Below are 19264 nucleotides of genomic sequence, written 5' to 3'. Positions count from 1 at the left end.
CACCCCGTCCTCTCTGGCAACCATCAGTTTGTTCTCTGTATTTATAGGTGTGATTCTGCTTTTTATTTAATTACCTTGTTTTTTAGATTCCATATATAAGTGAGATCATATGGTATTTGTCTTTCTTTAATTTATTTCACTTAGCACATAATAATCTCTAGGTCCATCCATGTTGTTGCAAATGGCAATATCTCATCACTTTATGGCTGCATAATATTCTTGTGTGTGTGTGTGTGTGTGTGTGTGTGTGTGTACCACATCTTCTTTATCCATTTATCTATGATAGAAGTTTAATTCTTGCTCCATAAGCCTAGGGATGATGTTCTTGCCTGGTGGTGGCCTCCTATCTTGTGACCTCACTCTTCTTATAGGGCCCCAGCATTCCCTGCATTTAGCTGGCAAATGGGGAAAGAGACCATGGAAAAGGTACAGCCCCTTATTTGGCCATGTAGTAACCCTCATATTCCACTAGAAAGTATGAGTTACCTGGATGGAGTTGGGGGTGGGGGCAGGTGCTGAGAATCCCTGACTGGCCATGATTCATGCCACAGAAAGAGAACATGAACCTTAGGTGGCCAACAAACCATCTCAGCCACATCCTCTGTATTCCTTTTCAGTTAGCTTCTCAATAAATCACAGCTGGAGATAAAATCTTTAATTTTGTAAAAAGGCAGCGAAGCAAAATTTCCTGAAAATAAATGAGAAATAAACCCTTTTAATATTGGAAAATTGGCCTGAAATGCAAAAGCGGATTTGAAAAGTTTTAAGACTTTTTCATGGTGCATAAAAAATAGCACCGTCACTCTCCACCAACATTTAAATAACTGGGCACAGAGGCTAAAGGGTAAAAATGATTAAGAATAAAAGTCCCCCACCCTAAGCTCCTTCTTGGTATATGAATGTTTCAAATGTTTGAAAATGTTGGTATGAAGTAATTGTTGACTCTTTGTGGGGATTTTCTTTTGTTGAGAAGCTGCTCTTCCAGAACTGGCAAGACTATCCCTTGCAAGGGTCTTTCCCTCCTGGGAAGCATCTCTAGGGAACATGAAGCCCAAGTCCAGGTGGCCAGTTCTAAGAAAAGTTCCAGGAGCCTGCAGGTTCACACCCAAGGGGAATCTATCCCAGTCCTCCCCATGCCACTCTAGCCTACAGTCTTCCAGCCAGGCACAGTAAATACCCTCCATCCTAGCCTAACCAGTGAGTGGTGAAGACCAGGTCTTTTCAAGCAAAGATGTCCCTTCACTTACACAAGACATTTACATAAGCCATGTCTGCTTCCCTGACCCATGGGCTCCATTCTTCTCCATCTCTAAATCTTGAAACCAGATTTTGGTCATAGTCACCATAGAGAATCCATTCCCATCAAACAGTGAGCATTATACAATTAAATGAATATTTCCTAGGGTGAGAGGTGTTTGTTAGGAGGGTTGCCTCCACAGAATTATTTTTGTATATTTTTTATTGGAGTTCTATTTGACAACATATAGCATAACACCCAGTGCTCATCCCGTCAAGTGCCCCCCTCAGTGCCTGTCACCCAGTCACCTCAATCCCCCCACCCACCTCCCTTTCCACTACCCCTTGTTTGTTTCCCAGAGTTAGGAGTCTCTCATGTTCTGTCACCCTCACTGATATTTTCCACTCATTTTCTCTCCTTTCCCCTTTAATTCTTTTTACTATTTTTTATATTCCCTAAATGAATGAGACCATATAATGTTTGTCCTTCTCCGATTGACTTACTTCACTCAGCATAATACCCTCCAGTTCCATCCATGTCGAAGCAAATGGTGGGTATTTGTCATTTCTAATGGCTGAGGAATATTCCATTATATACATAGACCACATCTTCTTTATTCATTCATCTTTTGATGGACACGAGGCTCCTTCCACAGGCCCCCACAGAATTTAACTTGAAAGTCCCCTTTGACATCATTTCTGCTCCCAAATCTTTCTTTTCAGTCTCCAGGAATCAGACAGACCCACCTCCTCCCTGCCACCTGCATCATCTCCCAAACAGCCTGCTTCCCTGGCTTCCTTCTCTCCCTGAAGGATCTTGCCCAGGTCCTCTTGATCATTCCTCTTACTCTTTCAGGGAAATTTAAGTCTCTTCTAGCTTCTCCCTCCAAACTTGCACACTCTACTCACTACTGAAAACACCCTTCAGATTTATGACAAGCCATTAATGGCATGGAGGTTCATGACTTTGTACCTAGGTACACCCCCCCAAATTCTTCCACTAATGGGGCCTACCTCCTTCAAAAGTTGTGGCGTACGCCATCTAATTTTCTCTTTTGCTATCTGTAAAACATAAACATACTGATACTTTTCAGCTGACTTGTAGGGGAAACACTGTTTTGGGACACTATAACTGCAGAAGCCATTCAACTGGACACTATAAGGTACTGGGTGAGGAGGAAATACAAATTAAATGCATGTGAAATGTAAGACACACACAACATATTTTCAGCAAATGCTGGTCAATGTGCCTTACCCTTGTGGATGAAAATCACTGACACTCAAAACTAGTCAGTCCATAAGGAAATTTAAACCCCCACAGTTGTTTCTCTCTTCCAGATATCAGAATTAGACAACTACACTGAAGTTCTATTAGATGAGAAGTTGTACGGTGGCACAGATTCGCTTCAAAGTGATATTTAATTTAATTTTTTAAAGATTTTATTTATTTGAGAGAGAGAAAGAGAACAAGCTGTGGGGATGGGGCAGAGGGGGAAAGAGAAGCAGACTCTCCACCAAGCAGGGAGCCCGATGCAGAACTCCATCCCAAAACCCCGGGATCATGACCTGAGCTGGAGGCAGATGCTTCACCAACTGAGCCACCCAGGCGCCCTGAAAGTGATTAATTTTAAAACTAGTTGATGACTAACATAAAAATACTAAGGCCATGTACATTATAGAACTGACTAAGAATATGAGGGACTATGACGACGGCAGCATGTTTGAGTTGGGTGATGATAGATGATGATAGATGATAGATAGATAGATAGATAGATAGATAGATAGATAGATAGATAAAAGAAAATCACCTTGAAAGAAGACACTGCCTCAAATAGGACATTAACCTAGGGGATTCCTAACTCCTGAGTCTCCTCTGGATCTTGCAAAGGTCATGGAGTCCTGGTCCTGGGACAAAAAGGACACAGAAGCCAGCCCTATTAAGCTGTGAGTGGCACTAAATGACAGAGATTTCCTCAATACACCTGGGAAAATTGAAGGCCAGATAAGCAGTCTTGAGAAATGACCTCCCTAAACTGTTCTCAAAACAGGCAGGAGCTTGTTGGGAATGTCCTCCAAGGAGAAAAATACACACACACACACACACACACACACACACACACACACAGTAAAGCTGCCCACTGGGGAAGGAATTAGTTCTGTGCTAGAACAGGCTCCATTGGGCTCCTGAGAGCAGAGAGTGGGCATCTTTTTCCAACTTCACATTCCTTTCAAAGACAGCATGTTGGTAGCTTGAAATCAGTCATAGTAGGAGTATTTACACCATGGAAATAGTCAAATGCTAGAAATCAGGGTTTTTCTCCCCTTGAGTGTTGTTTTAGCAGCACACCACCACCTGTGAATATGTGTTTATCTAGAAAGGAGACTGACCTCTCCCCATGCAAGCACCTTTGAATGCATAGCGCCTGCCTACCCACCCACTACCCGGGATGGACATCTTCTTTTGACATATTTTTTAAAGATTTTATTTATTTATTCATGAGAGACACAGAAAGAGAGGCAGCGACATAGGCAGAGGGAGAAGCAGGCTCTCTGAGCAAAGCCCAATGCAGGACTCTATCCCAGGACCCCAGGATCATGACCTGAGCCAAAGGCAGATGCCCAACCACTGAGCCACCCAGGCGCCCCTCTTTTGATATTTTGTATCTGCTCATCCCTACCTGTCTTCCTTTTGGTAATAACACCCCCCGGCCCCGTTCTTTCCTTTGGTCCTGATTATTTATAAATTCCTGCTTTACTCTATGGATTTGCAGTGGGCCCACTCATTATATGTATAAAGGAAAATGGGACATAACTGTACAAATTAAATATGAGCTGACTGCTCCATCAGAGCATTTTCATGCAGAACAAGGAAAGTTAGGGATCTTCTCTCCCTCGATCCTTGCAACCATTCTAGGAGCTGGGTATTATCATCCCCCTCTTTGCACATGAGGACACTGAGACTGGCTTCTAAGTGAATAGCTAAATGGCACATGGAGCCAGATCCCAAAGCAGAATTTGAATTCTGTCTCACTCTAAACCCCACGTTCAGAACCACTTCATTGCTCAGTTCGCGACACATCTATCAGGCATCAGCACTGTGGGGGAAGATAGAAAGTGCTTGGGGACCGTCATCCTCCTTTGCCCAGCCTGTCTCATTATACTTCAGACAGCGTGCGGTGCCGAGTGCGGAGGAAAAAGAGCCAGCTGACGCGTGGGATTGCCAAGCAACAGCTTATGAAACGAATTCAAACCATGGCAACCAAACACTGTGGACCCAGCAATAGCCTCATTTCATTTACAAGAGTAAGAGGAGGGCTTTGTCAACAACCCATGAGATAAATGGGAAGGTACTGACTACGCAAAGACAAGAAATCATCATAATCACCATCATCATTATTTTTAAAGCACACGATACCATATAATCCATGAAAATGATTCCTTGAAAAAAATGCAGAATTAAACACATCATTATGTCTCATACAAACTATGTACCTATACATTTTGCAAAAATGTGTTATCTCTGATATCCAAAATCTCAACCGATAGCCCGTTATTTAATAGGGTTATTCATTTCAAGGTGGTAAGGAGGGCTAACACGTGAATGCCCCTCATTTAGAAACCAATTTATTTACAAAGCACATTAATTAATTCCTCACAATAACTCTGTGTGCTTGGTATTGTTTTTTCCCACTCCACAGGCAGGAAAAGCAGGACAGGGGGATTGCAAATGACTTTTCATAGGGTGCGCAGTTAATAAAGCACAGATTCAGGACTCCCCCTTGCAAAAATGTTGTCAATCTTGCAACCCTCTGAGAATCTGATCACAACTATAGACCCTCCCCCTTGAAAAAGGCACAAAAATCAACTTGTGCATCATAGTTCATCTGTAATTCAGTGGGACTCACGGTTTCTCCCGATGTACATCTAGGCAGCCCAGCTGGAGGAACAATATTCATTTGTTTTTAACCATGATACACGCTGCTCTCAGAGCATCTTTCTTTTCTTCAGAGGTTAAAGGAAGCCTCCCCTCTGAGATTCAGGGGGTTGTTAAACTAGAGGCAATGGAATGTTAGTAGTTGCAGGTAGAAGGGATCTGACATCACTGATTTGTTAGTAATTTCAATCGGCCCCAATTTTGGTCCTTCAAAATTCTTTCCTGATATCATTTATTTTGCTCACTGCTTTGGCCAGGCACACATCCACCAGAAATGGGGAAAGCTGACATCTCTCGGGGAGCACTGATCCCAGAACAACCAGGCTCGGTCTTTGGGGGTGTTTTATTCACCTGTTGTGACCTGGACATTGTCACCTTGTTGTCAGGAAACCTCATGGATATTCTAGTAATGGATGGAAATGGTGTCTTCACTTGATAGTGACTACCAAGCCAAGAGGGCTGTGTCTTTTTTCTTCAGAGAAACTAAAGTGGTTTGCTGAAGGCCCACACCAGGTAAACTCTAAGTCTTTTTTTTTTTTTTTAAGATTTTACTTATTTATTCATGAGAGACACAGAGAGAGAGGCAGAGACATAGACAGAGGGAGAAGCAGGCTCCCCATGGGGAGCCAGATGTGGGGCTCAATCCCAGGACCCCGGGATCATGACCTGAGCCTAAGACAGATGCTCAACTACTGAGCCACCCAGGTGCCCCTCTATGTCTTTAGTAATGCAGGTCTTTGGCTGCATTTGGAGGGAACAGGGAGAAGGAAGAAGAGAAGGAGGAGGGAGGGAGGGAGGGAGGATGAGAGAGAGAGGGAGAGAAAGATATTTCTCCTCAAGGCTTCAGTGGAGTCTGAAATGGGGCTTGGAGTCCCCCGGGCCTTGAATTCATCAGTATCTCTCTGCCTCCCTCAGCCCTCCCTCCAGTCTTCGGGATCTTTATCTAGTCTGGGATAGCTGGTAGTCCTTGGGACAGACTACATATTCTTCTATGCATAGATAAGCCAGGTCCTTATCTCTTGGTATTCAAAGACCTGCAATCCTACAACTCAAAAAGCCTTTCTTTCAGTCTTATTTTCTCTGTGTAAATTTCCCCAAGTCTCTTCTGAACCTCAAAAGCTGATCTTGGGCTCTTTGATTCTATTTGCATTTCTGCTAAAATAACTCAACCCTGGGGCAGAGCCTTGGACCTGCTGTGAATGAGGCAGGGCCAGGAGTACAAGGGCAAGCTAGAGAGCTATGGGTGAAAAACAAAGGTTAATAATTCACAACGTCACACTTTCACAGAAAGAAAGAGAAAAAACTGTCAATAAAGAGATGTGTTCAAGAGGGAAAAAAGACCAAGCTAGATCCTAAAAGTGAGCTTCTCTACCTTTTCTTTCTCCCCCAAGAGGAAACTCCATGTGGAAATAGGAGGTTTCAATCTTGTTTTTGCTCCCACTGGACCTTCCATCTCCCACACACTAGCCATTAGGATCTGGGAGGTATTGTCTCACATCTGTGTCGTGTACATTCTCTCATTTAAATTTGTAAGACAGGGGCACCTGGGTGGCTCAGTGGTTGGACGCCTGCCTTCAGCTCAGGGCATGATCCCGGGACCTGGGATCCAATCTCACATTGGGCTCCCCGTGGGGAGCCTGCTTCTCCCTCTGCCTATGTCTCTGCCTCTCTTTCTGTGTCTCTCATGAATAAGTAAAATCTTTTTAAAAATTTGTAAGACAGCAGTATATGAGGAAATGAGAATCAGAGAAAGTAAGGAATTTGCTCTTCATACGTAGCAAAGAATTTAAACTGGAATCTATTTTCTGCCAAGCCCAATGCTAATAATCACCATGGCCTAACAACTTCTTTGACCTTGGTTCCTAACAGGGTTGAAGAGTGGGAAAGTGACAGCCCTGCATAGCCTCGAGGTTAGAGAGCATCTGGAGCATGAAGGCCTCTTTGTGAGCTGGACCCTGGGTCCAGTCGTCTATGAAACCCAAAACATTACAAGAACGAGAGGGGCCACACACTATTAGAAGGTGGTGTCAGCTATCACTAGTGGTGTCCCTTTTGATATGCACGGGTGTGCAGAAAATAGTTAATATAGCAGACCTGAGACTATTGTCTTTGGAAACGGTTGCTTTCAAGGTTGGCTCCTGGCTGGCATCTGACAACTTGGCACTTCTAGGCAGAATACTGGCTGCCTAACGATGTCCATTCCACATCCTAATCCCTGAAGCCTAGGAATATATTACATTATGTGGCAAAGGAGATTTTGCAGATGTGATTAAGATTCAGGGCTTTGAGATGGGGAGATGATCCCGGATTACCTGCATGAGCCTAATCTAATCACACGAGTCCTTAAAACTGGAGAACTTTTCCCAGTTGTGGCCAGACGGATGAGGTGATAGAAGAGGGGCCAGAAAGACATGACTCGAGAAGAATGCTACTCACTATTCTGGCTTTGAAGGTGGAAAAAGGTCTCGAAAGCCAAGGAATGTGGTGGCCTCTAGATCTGGAAATAGCCTTCAGTTTATGGCCTTCAACAAAACAGGGACCTCTGAACTGAATTCTGCCAGCAACCCGAGTGAGCAGGAACCAGATCCTGCCCCGGAGCCTCCAGAAAGGAATGCAGCCCTGCCAACACCCGGGTTTCAGCCTGGTGAGGCTGTGCTGGACTTCTGACCTCCAGAGTGCCAAGATAATAGTTTGTGTAGTTTAAGCCTCTGAAGTGTGTGATGATTTGTCACAGCAACAATGGAAAATTAATACAGCACTTGACCTGTTCTCTACTTGATGAGTGGCTCACTGTGCCTAACCTGTTTGGATGCTGAACATCTGCTTCCCTTCTGGGAATCTGGAATTTGGGTACGTGCTAGGCAGAGGATGCCTAGTTTCCATTCTCCCAGCTAAAACACACACACACACACACACAAATCGTGGGCACTGAGTGAATGTCCTTGGGTGAAAACATCCCCTACATATTGTCCACTTCCACTCCTGAGGAAGAGCCTACTTGGTATAGTCCCTCATAGAAGGGAGAGAACATAAGGAAGCCTGTGCATGGATTCCTCAAGACCCCACCTTTGGCTTTTTTTCCCCTTATTGATCTTATTGTATATCTGGTTGCTGTAATAAACCTTAGTCATGAGTACAATTATATACTAAGTCCCTGGAGTCCTGTAGAATTCAGTGAATGTGTGGGTGGTCTTGGGGGACCCTTGAAATGATGAGGGATGGCAGGCCACATTTTGAGTCGCCAGTAAGTTCCAAAGTACTATAGCAGATGTGATCTGAAGGCAAGTCTTTCCATTCCATGTCTCACTTTGGGTTGGTGACTGGAGGCTGGGACCCTACACGGCTGGCTTCTCTGTTGCTGAGCAACAGTGATGTTTTCCAGAGCAGAGGAGGCAGGGATCCAAATTGGAGGTGCCAAGATCCACCACAGCAGAGGCACACCTGCTCCCTCTGGTGGTCTGTGCCTTTCAACAGTTGTTAGCCAGAGATGGAGATGTGCCATTCAGTGATGGGTAGAGCATTTGAAGCTGCTGGCTGAGCCTACTGCTAGATGTAAAAGTTCAATTCCAATAGGCCTTCAGACCCAGCGATCTTGAGCAATCCCACTATTGGAATATTCCATACATCCCTCCTGGAAATAGGTCCTATTGGAATATTCCATACATCCCTCCTGGAAATAGAATTTTTTCAAGAGAACATCTGTCTAAACAGTGCAATCTGGTGGTACATGCTTAATTGTCCTTTCCCTCTGAATAAAGACACTGAATGTGTCAATTCAGGCAAGATCCTCCTGAAGGGGAGTCAGAACCCTACATGAAGTTGTAGTTTGGTATAAGTGAAGCTACCTCTCTTTTGATCTCTCTTACTTAACAAACCATCCCCAAAACTGTACGTCTTAAGCTTCTCCTGAGATTAGGGGCCCTAAATATGAGTGAAAATTTACAACGGAAAGTAGCCAGCTTAACTTGTCCCTTCATTCACATATTGAGACCCCAAGCTAGCTGCTTGGGGGCACAGTGGTAAACCAGATAGACATAGGTCCCTGCCCCTACGAAGTGTCCAGCCTAAAAGAATCCTCCCATCGATATTACTGTATCATAAATATGGAAGGTAACAGAGTTAGACAGACCTAGATTGCTAGTAGTGCCTGGACCATATCTAGAACCTATTGCTAGACAGAAAGGGACATAGGATTTTGAAGCACATGTGCTCAATATCCTCTCCCTAGTGACAGAACTGCTCTGCCTGCCCTACTGAGCCTCTTCTGAGGAGCCTTTCTAAATTTCTGGAATTTCTGGAATCTCTGCCTTAAGAGTCCTGCCTCACTAAGGTGGAAAGCAGAACTCAGTCAAGGGGAGAGGTGTGAGCCTTAGGTTCCACAGATCAGATGTTCTGCATCAAGACTTTGAGTCAGAAGAGAGAAACAAATGAGGAGAGAATTTTCCAGTGGAATCCATGCCTGGTGAAAATCTTAGAGCATGACTAGAGATACCGAGTTCCCACAGGCAGTTGTAGTAGATATCCTAAAGGCACGGTCTTGAAGTTTATCTAAGCAGATGCCTGTCCTTATAGGAGGTGGGATTGCATCAAGTTAGGCTGTCTAACTCCCAAGCCAGATGCTGTCACCTGTTGGGTGATTTTCTTGAGCTCTACCTAATAGCCATTAATAAAAATCCCTTTTCTGCTTCAAGAAGCTAGAATTGATTCTGTTGCTTGCAACAAGGAAGTCTGATGGCTAAGGAGAGATCCAAAAACAAACAAGAACCGGTCAATGTACTGTTTTCTCCTTGACACTGTCAGGGCTGGGGGTCTGGATCTAAGAGCAAAGATGAATAAAGAGTGAAGGACTGTAAGTCTCATCTAGCTATTTATAAAGTCTCACCTGCCAATTTATAAAGTTGTTTATTCACTTAAATTCTCTTTCTATTTTGAACATTTTTAAATATTAATTTATTTATGTATTTATTTATGTATTATTTATTTATTTATTTATTTATTTATTTATTTATTTATTTATTTATTCATGAGCGACAGAGAGAGAGGCAGAGACATAGGCAGAGGGGGAAGCAGGCTCTCCGCAGGGAGCCTGACGTGGGACTTGATCCCAGGCCCCCTGGATCACGACCCGAGCCAAAGGCAGATGCTCAACCACTGAGCCACGCAGGTGCCCTACTCTTTTTCTCTTTTAAAAGTCATAGGTCCACTACTCCACTAAGGCTTGAACTCCTACACTCACCTGCTAAGAGGGTTCAAAATAGGCCTTCCTGGCATTGCTATTCCTGCATGGCACACACTAACCACAAGATGGCGAAAGAGATTATCACATCAAGACAGCCTTCTTAGGACGCCTGGGTGGCTCAGTGCTTGAGCGTCTGTCTGCCTTGGGCTTAGGACCTGATCTGAGTCCCCAAATGGAGTCCGCCATCGGGCTCCCCGCAGGGAGCATGCTTCTCCCTCTGCCTGTGTCTCTGCCTCTCTGTGTGTGTCTGTCATGAATAAATAAATAAAATCTTAAAAAAAAAGACAACTTGTCTTCTTCCAAACTGTTATTACATTGAAGAGGACATTTACTGAGCAATTAATGTGTGTCAGGAACAGTTCCAAGAGCTCTAATGTGTTAAGTCACTTCATCCTCACAATAACCCTATGAAAACAGTACCATTTCATATGTAAGGAAACTGAGACATAGACATTATCTGTTTATCTATCTAGCTCCTTTTTGACATATCATTTATCCATTACACCATCCAATCATATCATTTCCTATCATCTGTATCCATACATCATTTTATCATCTATATCTTCTTTTTATAACATTTTATGTTTAAATAGGCTCCGCACCAAACATGGGACTTGAACTTATGACCCTGAGATCAAGAGTTGCACACTCTACCCTCTGAGGCTGCCAAACCCCTCTCATCTCTATCTTTTGATTTAAAGTTTTCTTCATTCTAAAAGTAACACATGCTCATGGTAAAACTACTCACATAGTAATGATGGGTAAAAATTTTACAAGTCCTCTCTCCTCCCTGCCCATGATCCCAGTTCCACTGCCTAGGGATTAACCACTGTCAGTTACCTGGGTACTTGTTCATAAATTTTCATAGAAATGAAAACTGGCTGCTCTTTGATATTCATATAAAATGAATATGCAAGCATATTTTATACATATATTCTACACACACACACACACACAGCATCATATTCCACACAATTTTACAGCATGCATCTCTGTTTGGCATTCCATCTTGGCCATCAGATGCAGACTGGGACTGATTTTGCCCGAGGGCCTCATTTATGGGCCTTGGGTGTGGCAGTGGCATCTAGAGAGCAAGCTGGCCACACTGGAGCCCCAAGTGACAGTAAGCACTGGGGAGGAAGGTTGTTAATAAGCTACAGGGAAAGGGGAGATGTGACACAGGGTGAAGTCAGTCTGTGGGTGGTTCTCAGGCAGGGTCCACCCATACCTCTGGTGTATTCTGGCCTCTAGCCCGTTCCTAGAGAAAATTCAGATTTGGATACAACCAACATTCACAGTGCCTTTAGAACAGACCTAGTTCTTCCCTTTGCACACTGCATTTTTTAAAAATCTCATTTAGCCTGTGTGAAATCCCTGTAAAGTAGGAATTATCTCCATTTTATGAGCAACAAGGCCGAGACTCAAACAGGATGGACTACATGTTAAAAGTAGACACATAGCTTTTAAGAAGTAGAAATAAATAAAATCTTTAAAAAGCAGGGTGGTGGTGGCATGTGGGTGGCTCAGTGATTGAGCATCTGCCTTTGGCTCAGGCTGTGATCCCAGGGTCCTGGGATTGAGTCCCGCATCTGGATCCTTGCAAGGAACCTGCTTCTCCCTCTCCCTGTGTATTTCTCTCTCTCTCTCTCTCTCTCTGTGTGTGTGTGTGTGTGTGTGTGTGTGTGTGTGTTTCTCATGAATAAATGAATAAAATCTTTTTTTTAAAAAAGTAGTAGAATCAAGAGCCAAATTAGTTCTTTTTATTCTCTTCTAGAGCACTGTCCACTGCACTTCAGCAAGGGCTTTTGGGGAGAGATTACCTTGTACCCCATACAGTATTGCCGGAGTATAGGCTTTGCAACCCCTTGTACAACCCTGACCTTCCTCCCCTGTCCCTCCCTTCACTCAAGCAGCTTCCCCCAGCGCTGCGGGGCCACGGGCGGAGGAATAGCCAAGTCCAGAAGCGTCCCTGGGGTTTGTGTGATGTCCCCGCGGAGGCCAGGTCCTGAGGAGCAGTCAGAAACCGTGATAGGCCATCACCTCCGCAGCTGAGCCCGCCCCCAGCCCCGTCCCAGGCTCCCCTCCCACCCCAGGTTCTGCCCTTTCCGACAAGGATGAAGCCCCATGTCCATTCCGGGGACAGACCTGGACCCCACAGCCCCCCCGGGAGGGGGGGGGCAGAGCTCCCAGGGCTGCTGCAGCTGAAGAGGCACGTCCCTTTGCCCATCTTATCGGTGCTCTGCACAATCTGTGCCTGTTCCTCACCTCCTGCTCCGGCCCCCAAGGCCGCGGGTGGGATGAGGATTTGGCAGTCGGCCAGCTGGCCCCGCAGACGCTGAGCTGCCCCGGGGGTGGGGGGGTGGGGGGGACGGGGGGGGGCAGCGGGAGGGACGAGGCACAACGTGGCCATGCCTACTGCTGGCACCTCCCCTACGGCTGAGAAAGGGGAGGACACTGCCCCAAGACCCTCAAGTCTGGCAGATCCCCCCGTCGGCAGCAGGTGGGAGTGGGGAGTGGGGGGCGGGAAGTAGCTTCCGTAGTGGCGCTGCCAGCAGGGGGAGGGGGCGGCCCGGGTCTGAGGGCCTCGGGGAGCTCCGCACGGAGAGTGCTGGCAGCGGAAAGTAGCCACAGGTGCTGGTCCCAGGGAGTCAGCACGGAGCTCAGAGGAGGTGGATAGCCAGAGTTCGAAGATCAAGGGGGAGTGTGTTCTACGAAGAGTCCTGTGATGGCTGGCCTTGGCCCAGGGGACACTGCCTGACTTGTGGGGCTGTGCTGCCTGAGTATGCCCCCCGCGGAGTCCTCCTTGGTCAGCACTGGACATCGCCCCTCAGCCTGGCCCCTTCCTCCAGGGAGGAGGCGGTGCCTCGGCCTCCTGGGGGGTTAGCATAGGAGTTGGTTGTCAAGAATTAGGAGCCCTTAAAGAGGACAGGATGCCTGGTTCCCATCAGGTTGCCTCTGTGCTGCTTCTCCCAGGTGTAGTACAGGGAGAGTTAAGCCCCCTCAGGTAAAGTAGACAGACAGGGAGTGCCATATTCTCCATGCTCTGGGGTTTTGTTCTAGACACCAGAGATGATAGTAGAAGGAGCAGAGCCACCCTGGTGCCTCCCTTTCCTAAGCCAATTTTTGCTTCTATTCCTTGGAGCACCCCAGCATCCTTCCAATAAACCCCTGCCCTGGTGGCCTGCAATGAAACAAATTGGTTCCCTGCGGTCATGAGGTACTTAGTTTAGAGGGCCTTTCCCATCCAGCTGGCACCTCTCTCCTGCCCCCAGAAGACAGACATGGAAATTGTATATGGTGTCCTGGTTGTACTAGATTTCCTTGCAGCTATAGCAATCCAGGACCAGGTGATGGACCAGGAAGGGTAAGTGTCTGAAGGAAGGACTGGAATTAGTGTCAGGGCATCTTAATGGCCAACTAAAGCAAGTGCTAACTTAGGTCACCAGCAGGGAAGGGACCCCTAGCAATGAGGAAGAGATCGTTAGAAACATTTTTATATACTTGAATTTGATGTTCAAAGAAGCAGCAAAATCAACATGACAGGAAAAATATAAAATTTTTACCATTAATTTTTACTTTAGAGGAGGAGAGGAGAGAGGGAGAGAATACACATAGGGGAGAGGTAGAGAGAATCCTAAACAGACTTCTCACTGAGCACAGAACCTGACCCGGGGCTCGATCCCACAACCCTGAGATCATGACCAGAGCCATAAACCGAGTCGGATGCTTAACTGACTGATCCACCCAGGTACCCTATTTTACTTTCAATTTTTATTGTGAAATACATATGGCAAATGGGAAGGAGGGCACTCCATAATCTTTTCAAGGTTCAGAGCCTCTAACGATCTTAATGTGACCCTGGCAGAATGTCTCCATTATCTGTTTGTCAGGCCTGTTTGTAACTCTGCCAAGGAAGAGAAGCAAATAAGAGTTGCTGTTTCTCCTAGTAGGGGGTTGTGGGTACCCCTACACACAAGAGGGCTGCCAAGTAAGTGACCACGAGCTTCTCTTTAAAAATACTTTTCTGGGGCACCTGGGTGGCTCAGTCAATTAAGTGTCCAACTCTTGTTCTCAAGTCTTAAGTTCAAGCCCTGAGATGGGCTCCACACTGGGAGTGGTGCCTACTTAAAAAACTTAGTGGAGGCTTCTATGAATTAAATCATCCCTGCTCTGAGTTGGAGGGGAGGTTATGTTACCCACCTCATTTAAAATCAATTGAATGGAGATCTAAGAAAGCCATTAAAAGACATCTATAAGAGGAGTAGGGTCCCCAAGTCACCTGTCCCCACCAACTTACCTAGATAACTTTCAAATCATCCTGAAAACCTATGAATTCGACCTGAGATTTAAAGAGAGAACAGCTGGAACACTACAGAGAGAAGAGTTTGCACTTCTAACAAGGGTGAGGAGCTGGCCTGGTCACTCCAGAGGCAGAAGGAATTCCAGAAGAAGGTGGCAGGTCATTAACATCAGATACATACAGATAAACACAATTATGATGAGGTTGATGAAAGTATTGACATGACTGGAAACAGAGACTGGGACTTCTTGGGCTCCAAAATCATAACAAAAAGTGTTATGATGATGATAAAAGTTTCATGATGAATAAAATTCACGAGGCTTCCAGTGTTGGGAGGCCAGAATTTGTATCCCAGCAATCTGTATGGCTTGTGTTGCATTCAAGGTTAACCTAAAAAGGCAGAGTGATGCTAGGGAAGCTTTAAGGAGCTCCATGGGAAAAGCAATGTGGTACCTTAAACTTCACATTTGCATGTTTGATCGAGGCTCACACAAAATAAATTGTGTACGTGGGGCTGGGGGACTGGGGATGTGCACTTCCTTAAGACCTAATCTTTATTTTTTATTGTTTTTTTTTAAAGATTTTTATTTATTTATAAGAGACAGACAGAGAGAGAGAGAGAGAGGCAGAGACACAGGCAGCTGGAGAAGCAGGCTCCATGCGGGGAGCCCGATGTGGGACTCAATCCCGGGACTCGATCCTGGGACTTCAGGATCACACCCTGAGCTGAAGGCAGGTGCTTAACCACTGAGCTACCCAGGTATCCCGTTTCCTTTTTAATTGTTGATAAATAACTAAAGTTGGCATTGTAAAATTATAAAATTAAAATTGGCATCACACTTTGTTAGACCCAGGGGAAAAAAAAGACATCTGTAATATGTTGAAGAAAGGACGACTGGCATCTCACTGGCTGTATGCACTGAGCTATTAAAAATCAGAGACCCTGCATGCCTGGGTGGCTAAGTGGCTGAGTGTCTGTCTTTGGCTCAGGTCGTGATCCCAGGGTCCTGAGATCGAGTCCCATATCAGAGCAGAGAGTCTGCTTCTCCCTTTGCCTCTGCCTCTCTGTCTCTCATGAATAAATAAAATCTTTCTTGAAAAAGAAAATCAGAGACCCAATCTAGTGCTGCAGTGAGAATGGAGAATGATGACCAAGTTTTTAGAACTTGAAGTGTATCCCCTGGAGACTGATGCCTGAAAAAATTTCAAAGAGAAAGGCTTTAAAAAGGAAGCCTAGAACAGCTGGAAGAAGAGCAGCTCTTGAAGCCATGCTATTAGGATCACATATAAAATTGTTAAAATATTCCTGATGAATTGAATTTTTCTACACAAAATAGCCCTTATTCTCTGGTAATTCTTATTTACCTGAAAGCATATTTTATTTTGTGCAGAGTATCTTTCGCCCACCCTTTTACTTTCAAACTTTCTGAATTCTTATGTTTTAGCTGTGTCTCTTACAAACAGCTTTATCAGTTATTTGTGCTGCATAACAGAAGACAGAAAATGTTTAAATGTTTAAAAGTTAAGGAATACACCTAGAAGTAGTCCATAGCTCAAAGAAATCAATGAAAATTAGAAAATATTCTGAGGGACACTATATCATACTTAAAGGATCTATCCAACAAGAGGACTTAACAATCATCAATATATATGCCCCGAATGTGGGAGCTGCCAAATATATCAATCAATTAATAACCAAAGTTAAGACATACTTAGATAATAATACACTTATACTTGGTGACTTCAATCTAGCACTTTCTACACTCAATAGGCCTTCTAAGCACAATATCTCCAAAGAAACAAGAGCTTTAAATGATACACTGGACCAGAGGGATTTCACGGATATCTACAGAACTTTACATCCAAACTCAACTGAATACACATTCTTCTCAAGTGCACATGGAACTTTCTCCAGAATAGACCACATACTGGGTCACAAATCAGGTCTGAACCAATACCAAAAGATTGGGATCGTCCCCTGCGTATTCTCAGACCATAATGCCTTGAAATTAGAACTAAATCACAACAAGAAGTTTGAAAGGACTTCAAACACGTGGAGGTTAAGGACCATCCTGCTAAAAGATGAAAGGGTCAACCAGGAAATTAAGGAAGAATTAAAAAGATTCATTGAAACTAATGACAATGAAGATACAACCATTCAAAATCTTTGGGATGCAGCAAAAGCAGTCCCGAGGGGGAAATACATCACAATATAAGCATCCATCCAAAAACTGGAAAGAACTCAAATACAAAAGCTAACCTTACACCTAAAGAAGCTGGAGAAAAAACAGCAAATATATCCTACACCCAGCAGAAGAAGAGAGTTAATAAAGATTTGAGCAGACCTCAATGATATAGAGACCAGAAGAACTGTGGAATAGATCAACAAAACCAGGAGTTGGTTCTTTGAAAGAATTAATAAGATAGATAAACCATTAGCCAGCCTTATTAAAAAGAAGAGAGAGAAGACTCAAATTAATAAAATCATGAACGAAAAAGGGGAGATCACTACCAACACCAAGGAAATTCAAACAATTTTAAAAACATATTATGAACAGCTATACGCCAATAAATTAGGCAATCTAGAAGAAAAGGACGCATTTCTGGAAAGCCACAAACTACCAAAACTGGATCAGGAAGAAATAGACAACCTGAACAGGCCAATAACCAGGGAGGACATTGAAGCAGTCATCAAAAACCTCCCAAGGCACAAAAGTCCAGGGCCAGATGACTTCCCAGGGGAATTCTATCAAACGTTTAAAGAAGAAACCATACCTATTCTCCTAAAGCTGTTTGGAAAGATAGAAAGAGATGGAGTACTTCCAATTTTGTTCTATGAGGCCAGCATCACCTTAATTCCAAAACCAGACAAAGACCCCACCAAAAAGGAGAATTATAGACCAGTATCCCTGATGAACATGGATGCAAAAATTATCAACAAGATACTAGCCAATAGGATCCAACAGTACATTAAGAAGATTATTCACCATGACCAAGCACGATTTATTACTGGGACACAAGGCTGGTTCAACACTCGTAAAACAATCAATGTGATTCATCATATCAGCAAGAGAAAAACCAAGAACCATATGACCCTCTCATTGGATGCAGAGAAAGCATTTGACAAAATACAGCATCCATTCCTGATCAAAACTCTACAGAGTGTAGGGATAGAGGGAACATTCCTCGACATCTTAAAAGCCATCTATGAAAAGCCCACAGCAAATATAATTCTCAATGGGGAAGCACTGGGAGCCTTTCCCCTAAGATCAGGAACAAGACAGTTCTATTCAACACTCACTATTGCTATTCAACATAGTACTGGAAGTCCTAGCCTCAGCAATCAGACAACAAAAAGACATTAAAGGCATTCGAATTGGCAAAGAAGAAGTCAAACTCTCCCTCTTCGCCGATGACATGATACTCTACATAGAAAATCCAAAAGCCTCCACCCCAAGATTGCTTGAACTCATACAGCAATTTGGCAGTGTGGCAGGATACAAAATCAATGCCCAGAAGTCAGTGGCATTTCTATACACTAACAATGAGACTGAAGAAAGAGAAATTAAGGAGTCAATCCCATTCACAATCGCACCCAAAAGCAAAAGATACCTAGTAATAAATCTAACCAAAGAGGTAAAGGATCTATACCCTAAAAACTATAGAACACTTCTGAAAGAAATTGAGGAAGACACAAAAAGATGGAAAAATATTCCATGCTCATGGATTGGAGGAATTAATATTGTGAAATTGTCAATGTTACCCAGGGCAATTTATACATTTAATGCAATCCCTATCAAAATACCATGGACTTTCTTCACTGAGTTGGAACCAATTATTTTAAGATTTGTGTAGAATCAGAAAAGACCTCGAATAGCCAGGGGAATTTTAAAAAAGAAAACCATATTTGGGGGCATCACAATGCCAGATTTCAGGTTGTACTACAAAGCTGTGGTCATCAAGACAGTATGGTACTGGCACAAAAACAGACACATAGATCAATGGAACAGAATAGAGAACCCAAAAGTGGACCCTCAACTTTATGGTGAACTAATATTCGACAAAGGAGGAAAGACTATCCACTGGAAGAAAGACAGTCTCTTAAATAAATGGTGCTGGGAAAATGGGATCCACATGCAGAAGAATGAAACTAGACCACTCTCTTGCACCATACACAAAGAGAAACTCAAAATGGATGAAATATCTAAATGTGAGACAAGAATCCATCAAAATCCTAGAGGAGAACACAGGCAACACCCTTTTTGAACTCGGCCACAGTAACTTCTTGCAAGATACATCCAGGAAGGCAAAAGAAACAAAAGCAAAAATGAACTATTGAGACTTCATCAAGATAAGAAGCTTTTGCACAGCAAAGGATACAGTCAACAAAACTAAAAGACAACCTACAGAATGGGAGAAGATATTTGCAAATGACCTATCAGATAAAGGGCTAGTTTCCAAGATCTATAAAGAACGTATTCAACTCAACAGCAAAGAAACAAACAATCCAATCATGTAATGGGCAAAAGACATGAACAGAAATCTCACAGAGGGA

This window comes from Canis lupus, chromosome X (genome assembly GCF_003254725.2).
Source record: "Canis lupus dingo isolate Sandy chromosome X, ASM325472v2, whole genome shotgun sequence".
Lineage (NCBI taxonomy): Eukaryota > Metazoa > Chordata > Mammalia > Carnivora > Canidae > Canis > Canis lupus.
The sequence above is the reverse complement of the archived record's forward strand: the minus strand, read 5'-3'. Positions refer to the sequence as shown.